The sequence below is a fragment of the Cynara cardunculus genome, assembly GCF_001531365.2.
Source record: "Cynara cardunculus var. scolymus isolate 2C chromosome LG 15, CcrdV1, whole genome shotgun sequence".
Taxonomy (NCBI): domain Eukaryota; kingdom Viridiplantae; phylum Streptophyta; class Magnoliopsida; order Asterales; family Asteraceae; genus Cynara; species Cynara cardunculus.
The window spans coordinates 5,365,789-5,376,391 of NC_037542.1; positions in this window are offsets into that span (position 1 = coordinate 5,365,789).

Consider the following 10,603-nt stretch of genomic DNA (forward strand, 5'->3'; position numbering starts at 1 on the left):
TCAGTGTGTTGCGATGAATTGTGAATATCATATCTTTGTGGTGCGACATGATGAGTTTATCGCATTTATATGGTACGACAAGTTACTGTTATCGTATCAGTGTGGTGCGACAAAGGGAAGTTATCGCATGTGTTTGATGCGATGAGTTGATTTATCGCATCATTGAGATGCAACAAGTGGATTTAGCGCATTAGTTGGGTGCGACAAAATATGCACATTTATATGTTTAATGCGATAAGTTGATGTATTATGAGTTTGATGCAACAAAGTGTTTATTATATTGTTCAATGCGATAAAATGGAGTTATCTCATCTTTTGATGCGACAATAGAAGGTTTGTTAAACTAAATTTTATTTTATGATATCTTTAATGAAGGATTTTCCAAAAAGATGTTATGGTGATTTTCACCTTGTAATGACAATCAAAGGGATTTCTCACTCGATCTTAAGGTCTAACCCTTATTTCTATTTTAAAATATACATTACAAGGGAAGAACAAGTTGTGAAGAATTTATATTTGCTTACTTGGGAAGCTGTGTTATCTTTTGTATTTGATTACTTGTTATGAGTACAAGTTTTGTACTAAGATGCGTGGAAAAATTTGGCAGCTACTTTAGTATTGTAGCTTCTGTATATATTTGGGGCCGAATGTGTAAAGTTATATTTCTTAATAATTAGAAATATATGTTTATATGTAAATGTGACCTTGAGGTGTTACAAAATCCTTCTACAAAATTCAAATCCTTCAAAACCTTTAATGAAACCACCTCTCATGTAAATTATTTGCTTAAATTCATACTATAATATTTATAAAAATTACCGTAATTTAAACAAACAAATAATACAATTTACAAATGAATTAAATATTGTTTAATATGATTTAATACCAAATAATATACTAATTAAATAATTATTATAAAGTAAAATAAATTAATCAAATAAAAATTTATTTTAATTTAGAAAATGTTTTTTATTTAATAAATAAATGTTTATAATTATGCAGTAAAAATTAGATTGTACGAATATCAACTTCAAAAACTTTTAAACTAATAATGATGTAATTTTGTTTGTGTTAAGTTTGTATTTTTTATGTAACAAATTTTATCACAGAGTAAATTACATTTTTGGTCCTTATGCTTGTCATTCATTATCAAGTTTGATCCTTTTTTACATTTTTGGTCATTGTAGTTGTCATTTTGTTTCATTTTTCCTCCATATGTGACTAACTCTAGTTTAAAATGTTAGTTAATTTAAGAGTATTTTGGTTCTTTTACCGTAACACCCCAGAATCACATTTGTATATAACCAAATATTTCATATATTAAGGAATACAAATTTACATATTCAGTCTCAAATATACAAAAGCTGCATTTTAAAAGTAGCTATCAATTTTTTTCCCCATAAAATCCATATACAAAACTTGTATATATAACAAGTATTTAAAAAAAACCCACAGATAAGCATGATGTCCTCCACATCCCATGTAAGCATATAAGACATCTCACAATTTCGTTTTTCCCTTATCATTTGATTGAGCTCGACCTATAATGCCCAATTTTTAAACACAAAATGAGGGTTAGACCTTGAGGTCTAGTTAGAAATCCCCTTTATGCAATTACAGGGTGAAAATTACCGAATCAAGTTTATAAATCCATATTTCTAATACTAACCGTTAGGACCAAAACTGTTCTAAATATCATGAAAGCTTTATTAGAGCAATTTGGACCAAGTATGGAAGTCTGCAGACTTATCTTCAGAGATCTGAACTATGCTTACAAGACTAAGTCTAAATCTGCAGACTTATCTTCAGAGATCTGAACTATGCTTATAAGACTTAGTCTAAATCTGCAGACTTATTTTCAGAAACCTGAAAAAGAAGAATTCAGACTTATCTTCAGAGATCTGGAAAAAAAAAGTCTGAAGAGTCATTATTCAAAGTTATTTCAAGAGAAAACCGAAGAGCACCTAAGTGTCAAATTTAAAAACGAAGTATGAAGACCTTGAGTTCAGAGTTATTCAAATACTCAATATCTTGAAAAATACTTCATGGGTAAAATTGTCGCATCATATATAAATTTATACAATTTTCTCGCATCATATTGGTGAGACAAACTCAAGTCCTCGCAATACACTGGTGCGAGAACCTAAACTACTCGCATCATACAGAGCAAGACCAACCAAAGCTCCTCTGGTCTTACCAACCAAAAGTAGGGCCAACAAGGCTAACCAGAAGCAAGGGTTAACCAAAGGCCTTCTGGTCTTACTAACCAGAGTCTCTGGTTTGTCTATTCAGAGCCTCTGCGACAGGAAATGGTTAACACTTGAAAAGAATTTGGATTTCAAATACAACCAAAACCCATCTGATTAAACATGAAGACCAACTAGAGCCCATTTGGTTCCTCAACAACTGTTCACTTTATCAAAACCACAACTTATTGCATCAATAGGATGTGACAACCCCAAATCCTCGCATCACAAAGATGCGATCACTCAAGGTCAGCGTATCACAAGGATGTGATAACAACAACTTCTCATCAAAACCTAGATTTCATAATTTCATGATTATGTCACCCTTATTCTTGTATATACCTCTCATTGATATATCACCCTTATAAAAAAAACAATTATTTATTAAAAAACTATATCCTACAAAATTTTATATTATTTATCGGTACATAAGAAAAAATATTGATGTAATATTAACAATAATTAAAAATCATTTTTTGTATTAAAAATCATTTTTTTATTGAAAAGTCATAGAAACAAGTATTATGATTTTTATTAGTAAACGTTACGTGTTACATATTGTGATAGTGGATTTTTTGGACTATATAATATGAAATAGCTATCAGTTATCTTAAATGTACATGTTATTTCTCATTAATAAATAAATAACGATTAAAACGTTGTATTCCTCTTTAGTCAACCTTTTTCTTGTCTTTTCTAGTTAAGAAATAATGGCATCGTTCTCATTTCATTGAAGTCGATTGTGGTCCCTTTCAAATTACTTCCTTTTCCCTTCTATTCTTTTATAAAATATAATAAAAACCGAATTTAATTTTAATATCATAATATATATATATATATATATATAGAGAGAGAGAGATAAACACAAAAGTTATGTTAGGACTTAGGAACCTAGAAACCATCCAAAACGTGTCACGTATCCTTTTTTAAGATGAATATATAGGGTTAAGTTTCGATGAGAAAGAGAGTTAAAGTGAGAAATATGATAAACGATCTCCACTCGTATTCACATTTAATCTCAAACCCACCCATGAATCCCACTTGATATGGGAACTGATCCGATGCATATTGGTGCATCTTATCCTAATGTGTATTCAAAGGTGGATATCCCTTCGTACACTCCTCATCTTAACTCTCTTTATCACTAGAACCCAACCATATATATGTATATATATACATGTGTGTGTATATATATATATAATGAATTACAGATGCATAATGAATATATATGTGTTATGGACGTGTATTATTCATCATGGATCGTACATTCAGGATGAATAACACATTCATATTCCTAATAAATATGTCATGTATTGCACTACGGACGGTTCTTAGATTCCTAATTAATTTTAGGTTCCTATCTAAACTTGCTTTTGTGTGTGTGTGTATATATATATATATATATATATATATATATATATTTGTGTGTGTGTGATCTTATCTATTATTATCATCATTATTTTTATTATTTTAAAATATGTATTTTAGGATTACTTAGATTATGTTTGACAAACTAACTGATAAGTTTATTGTTAGCTGATAAACTAGTTGATAACTGATAACTGGTAGCTAATAAGATAGCTGATACTAAATATGTTTGGCAAAAGCTAGCTAATAAGCTAGTTGAAAAATGACTAAAAAAGACATGTTAAAAATTAAAAAAAAATTAACATTTCATAATATATTTAAAACATTTCATTTATAATATAATATGTTAGTCAATAGATTTCAATTTGATATGTTATTTATATTATTATTACTATTATATATGATATTAAAATTTTGGCGATGTTTCAAAAATGTCACTACCTTCACAAGTAACAACTACTTAACTTGCGGAAGGGTCAATGTGAAAAAAAAAAAAAAGTTTCCGAACATGGTCCGTAAATACAAGAATCAAATCTGTAAATTAGTCTTAACAATTCTGCAAGTGATGAAAATGTCACTTGAGCTTTATCTAATTTTATAGTTTTGATACTGCACTTCGCCTAAAGCATTGTCCGATAAGGGTTTTCATCGCCTAAAGCGTTGTTCAATAAGGGGGTTCATCGCCTAAAGCGTTGTCGGATAAGGGGGTTCATCGCCCAAAGTGTTGTCCGATGAGTATGTTCATCACCAAAGGTTGTCCGATAAGGATGTCCATCGCCCAGAGTGTTGTTCGATGAGGATGTCATCGCCTAGAACGTTGTCCGATAAGGGTGTTCATCGCCCAAAGCTTTGTTCGATGAGGTTTCAAGCTTTGACCATTGTGTTTGTACTTTGTTTAAATCTTGTTAAATGGCGATAGTTGACGGGTTAACCATGATAGATGGCGGGGCATCCGCGATAGTTGGTGGGTTTAACCGCAATAGTTGGCAGTTTAACTGCGACGGATGGCGGCCATCCGTGATAGTTGGCGGATTTAACCGCGATAGTTGGCAGTTTAACTGCGATAGATGACAAGGCATCCACGATAGTTGATGGGTTAACCATGATAGATGAAGGAGCATCCGCGATAGTTGGTGGGTTTAACTGCGATAGTTGGCAGTTTAATTGTGATAGATTGCGGGCATCCGCGATAGTTGGCGTGTTTAACCACGATACTTGCAGTTTAACTGCGATAGATAGCGAGACATCTGCGATAGTTGACAGGTTTAACCGTGATAGATGGCGGGGCATCCACAATAGTTGGCGGTTTTAACCGCGATAGTTAGCCGTTTAACTGCAATAGATGGCGGGACATTCACAATAATTGGCGGAATAACCGCGATAGATGGCGGATCATCCGCGATAGTTTTAACAGTTTAAATCTGGAGTGAATTTATTAACATTTTATGGTAGGCTTATATATGAGGGAAATCACTCACTAGAGCTTTCGGTCTAACCCTCAATTGTTGTAAAATTTATTTTTGCAGGTCAACTCAGGTTGAAAGATAAAGGCAAAAGAAAAATGTAACTGACTGTTGGATTAGTTGTTTTGTTAGATCAGTTCTTGTGTTCAGAATTCTACTGATATGTATGGACATAACTGATCTGTTTGTATATATTGGAACATGTTACATGTTACGTCATAGATTTGTTGCGAGTTGGTTTTTGTTGTACAGTTGTTACATAAAGCCCGCCAAAAGATTTATTGTGTTAGTCCACATATCAAACATTTGCTACGATATGTTTTTATTAAAATAGTAACGTAATTTTTTTGCACGACATGGCTACTGATATATGCTTTTCATATCTTATTATATTCTAAATATACATGGCTACCAGTTCTTAAATCTTTATAATCAAACTTCATAAACCCAACTAAGGCATTGTTTGACAAATATAAGCTAGGTTACACCTTTAAATGAATGTAAGATAGCTGATAAGCTGACTTAATTTTTGAATAAACATTTGAATGAACATAAGATAGCTTATTAAGACGGTAGTTGGACTTACGTTTTAGTAGCTTATTGACATTTTTTCCAATTATAATTATGATTAGAATTAATTGTTATTTATTATTAATAATTATAAATAAGTTTTAATTATTAATAAATACTAATAAAAGTTAACTATTACTAATATTAACAAATATTGATTATTAATTACTATTAGTTAATATTAATTATTTAGAATTATTATTATTTAATACTGTGATCTCAAATAATATCAATCTATATATTAAATGAATATGTATCATATGATGTTTTTGATGATGAGAAGATTGACCATGTTATGTTAAAATGATATGATTGATAATATTAACTTAAGAGTGAATTACGCTAATGGTCCCTGTGGCTTGTTAAACTTTTGGATTTGGTCCCTGAAACAAACTACCTACACTGATGATCCCTAACGTTTTAGTACCTCATTGACATTTTTTTCAATTATAACTCTGATTAATATTAATTGTTGTTTATTACTATTAATTATAAATAAATTTTAATTATTAATAAATACTAATAAAAGTTAACTATTACTAATATTAATAAATACTGATTATTAATTGTTATTAGTTAAATTAATTTAATTATACATTAATACTAATTATTTAGAATTATTATTATACATGTCAGTTATTTATATATTAAATTTTAATTATTATTCAAATATATTTAGTTATCAAAAATTAAATATAACAATTTTAAAAATATTTATATAAATTACATAAAATTTAAAATTATGCTTATTTTTTTTCATAGATAATAAAATGTGCTAAATGATGTTGATAAAATATTATTAACTAATTAAGATATGTGAGCTTGGTCAATTTTTTTTATTCATATTATATGTAATGATCATTTAAGATCATAAATTAGTATAGATGTGTTTTTCCAAAATTTGTTTTACCAAATTCAAAATTTATATTACACACACACACATATATATATATATATATATATGTATATCATATTATATTATTTCATTTTTTATTATTTGTTTGTAATGATTAATATATTATATTATTTGGGATCTGTTTTAATTATATTATGAAATATTCGAATTGACAAATTTTTCAATATGTCTTTTTTAGTAATTTTATATTTATCATCTAATTTTTTTCAAATATTATTTATTATCAGTTAGACTATCAGTATCAGTTAACTTACAGCTAACTTATCAGTTAATTTGAAAAAAATCAGGAACGGAACCCCATAGGGGCCTTTGGGGCCATGGCCCCCCCACTTTTATAGTTAAATATTATAACTAAGCTATTAAAAGAATATACATTAAGTAGCTTAGTTGGCAATGATGTACAACCTACATACAAGAGGTTGCTGTTTCAAATCCCTTCCCAAGCAATTTTTTTGCACTTTATATAAGTTATTAATATTTAATTATATGTATTAGTTTTTATATAATATATTAATTATATGTAAATATAAGTTTTTAAAGTAAATTACACCGGTATTACTATTTCTCGGTTAATACTTTGAATGTTTTAAGTTTGTAGAGTAAATAATATAATATATTAATTATATGTAAATAATGTTTAAATTGGTATTACTATTTTCCTGTTAATACTTTGAATGTTTCAAGTTTTAATATTACATTAATCAATTTTTTTCTAAAATTTAATAGTCTAAAAACAAATCATTTGGATTTACAAATTTTTACAATATTATAGCATCTTCAACATATTCTTCAAAAAATTTCCAAAATGGATAATTAAAACTCTATTAAAATCARGCTCGAGCTCCCCGCCCCAGCCAATCTCCCATTGGCAGGAAAGTTGTTTCGATCCAATCCATTCTTGGGGTTAAATAAAGACAAAAAATGATATGTCAGTTACCTATAAACCATTAATATTAAGGATTCTTAACGGTGTGAATATGATGAAAAAAATGATTCTATCTCATTGTAACCAATTTTTTGTTTACACTCTCTCATGTTTGCTCCGTTTTGGAGAATTTTGGAGAGCCTGTTGGAGCAAAAATATGCCTAAAATCTCCATTTTCTCAATTTTAAAAAATCTATTGAAGATGCTCTTATATTTCGGCCCCCCAAACTACAACGGTTGTGTTCCGCCCCTGGAAAAAAGAATTAAAATACATGATATCTGTTGAATCTATTAATTCCCGAGATTGCTACATAAAGTTTTATATAAAGATTTGTATTATTTTTTTATTTATATAAAGTTTTATATTTCATTATAATACGTATTTATAAAATTAGTTCATTTAAAAATGTATTTAAATTCAATCAATTACTCTTACCTTTTTTTAGGATTTATTTTTTGATAATTTTCAAATGCAATTTGTTTTTTTTTTTTTTGGCAGTTGCTGAATGGTTTGGTGCAGGATGATTAAGTTGTCAGAATGATTAAGAGCCTTTCATGATATAGTGCAAAATGAAATATAATTGTTTGGTAATTGTTTACAATGAAATCATGACACTTAATGGTTAAGGGAGGCTTAGGATACAAAATCATTCAGAGGCTTTTAGAACCATTAAGAGACAGATTTTTTTTTTGTCAAATAAGATTCACCTCTTAATGATTCAGATGTTGTCTCTTAATGAAACTATTAAAAGGTAAACAAACAACCCCTTATTTTATTATCCCAAATATTGTATTTATTTTGACATAAATTTTTTATTTTATACGTAACTCAACAAATATGTAACATATAATCAATATTTAAATAACATTAACAAAACAAAGTGCATGAAGTCTTCTTTTAGAAATTTCTAATTCATATTCTATTTTAAATTAAAAAAAATAATTGTAAAATAAAAAATACAGTTGAATTTTTGAATTATCTAGTAATAGGTCTTTCACAACGAGCTATACCTATACGGTAACGATATTTAATTATGAAGGTTGGCTGGGTAGCTGACCTTGTTAGTTCATTCTTACAAGAAATGGTCTTTGTTAACTAATATTTCCTCTGATTAATGGATAACAATTTGTGACCAATGGAGAATTGTTTCTCATCTTGAATTGAGGCGAGTGGATTTACGCCAATGGGAACCCTAAATGTCATACACAATAAAAGGGAGATGATCCATTTTCTTATTTTTAGATAGGAAATGCAGTTCGTTTTTCCATTCTATCCTATTTGATCATTGATATTCGAACATTGTTCTCTTTTCTTTGTTCTAGTTCGTGATCTGAACGAGTCACACATACACCCCTTTCTTTTATCTTTTAAAAAAGATCTGTTAGTCCAGTCATTTGATTTGGTAATAATAATCAAAAAATAACAAATTGAAAAGAATAATGGCTTGGGCTGTGTATCTACGCCAATCTACGGTAGAAGAGAAAGTTCCATCGGAACAATTATTTATTTCAGGGTACCTTTTTTTTCAAAAGGGGGAGACAGTGTAGTAAGATCATCAGTGAATTTGTCTATATATGTACACATATTGACATATTTATCATGACCCACTAAAGAATGGCAATAAGTAATAGACATTAATTCACAATATTAATAATCTGTTATAAAAATATTAATACTTTTTAGTATTTAATCAAAAAGACATACAAAAGTATAAATTTTTAGGGGACTAAAAGCATATGATGATGACAAAAAAGCTAAAACAAAGGAACAAAATGATATTACCATAAAGTATGTGTCTAAAACTATAACAAACCTTATTAAGGATTTGTTTCTTAATAGCTTAATGAAAGTTATAGCTTATCTATTATACATGACTGTTTGGTAGTGACTTAATAATCAAAAGTATCTTATTCAGTAAACTTCTAGAGGAGAGTTTTAAATAGAAAAGAAAGTTTTTTTTTTCCAAACATATGTTTCTAATTAAAAAGCACACTCCTCCCAAAAAAAACTTCACAATCTGTATAGACAAATTAATCCACATAAATAACTTTATTTATACATGACGTAATGGAAACCACCAAACAACCTACTTTGTTTGTACCAATCTAATATATATTGAGTTGAACAAAATATAAAATTTTATTATATATTAAGAGTTAAGGAGTAATGTAAATTCTCATGATAAAGAAGATTTTGAAAATTATGTTTGAATAAAATATGAATTCTAAGGGAAATTAATTAAAATAACCATTTTGACTACATGGGTTCACCTCTGAGCCAATTACTCTCCTAAAAGTTACAAAAATAGTCATAGGTCCGCAATTGACAGGTTCATAATTTACGAATAGTCAAAATGTAAGAAAAAAAAATGAAGTTTTTGAATTAGGAAAAACACATCCACAAACATATTTTTGGGGAGATATTAACTAATTTACATATTTGGTCCCTACAAATGTGGACCTGGTTCAGAAACTCTAATTTTTACACTTTGACCCCTTTGTAAATTACGGATATGGCAATTGCAGACTTATGACTATTTTCGTAATTTTGGAAGAGAAATGGCTAAAAGATGAAACCCATCGTAAAAAATGGTTATTTTTATTAATTTCCCAAATTATAATCATCTATACTTAAATTAACTAAATATGTTTTTTTAAATACGAGCAGAGAAAAAAATTCATTATGTGAAAATTTATTATAATCACACAAGGTATTCTTCAAGTCATTCTCAATTATATACACACTTTTAATGTATTAGTGATTTGTAGTTATTGATTTATAAATGTGTACCTTTGAAATTCAAGAGTTATATTTAAATGTTTTATAAGATACTAGAAGAGTACTCGTGCAATGCATCGAGACATATCTCAATTTCAATGTTTGGTTTTATTCATTTTTTATGTTGATATATACGGTCTTATGTAGTTTTGAGAAAGCGATAATGTTTTATAAATTTGAAAATAATATAAAAGTTTGAAAAAAAAATATCAGATATTAATATCAAATTAATTATTTAAAAGTTCTTGTTTTTTTGTGTAATTTCTTTAATTCAAAATTTTTTATTATAATTTAATTTAGGTTTAGTAACGAATTAATTTAATCTATATTTAGTAA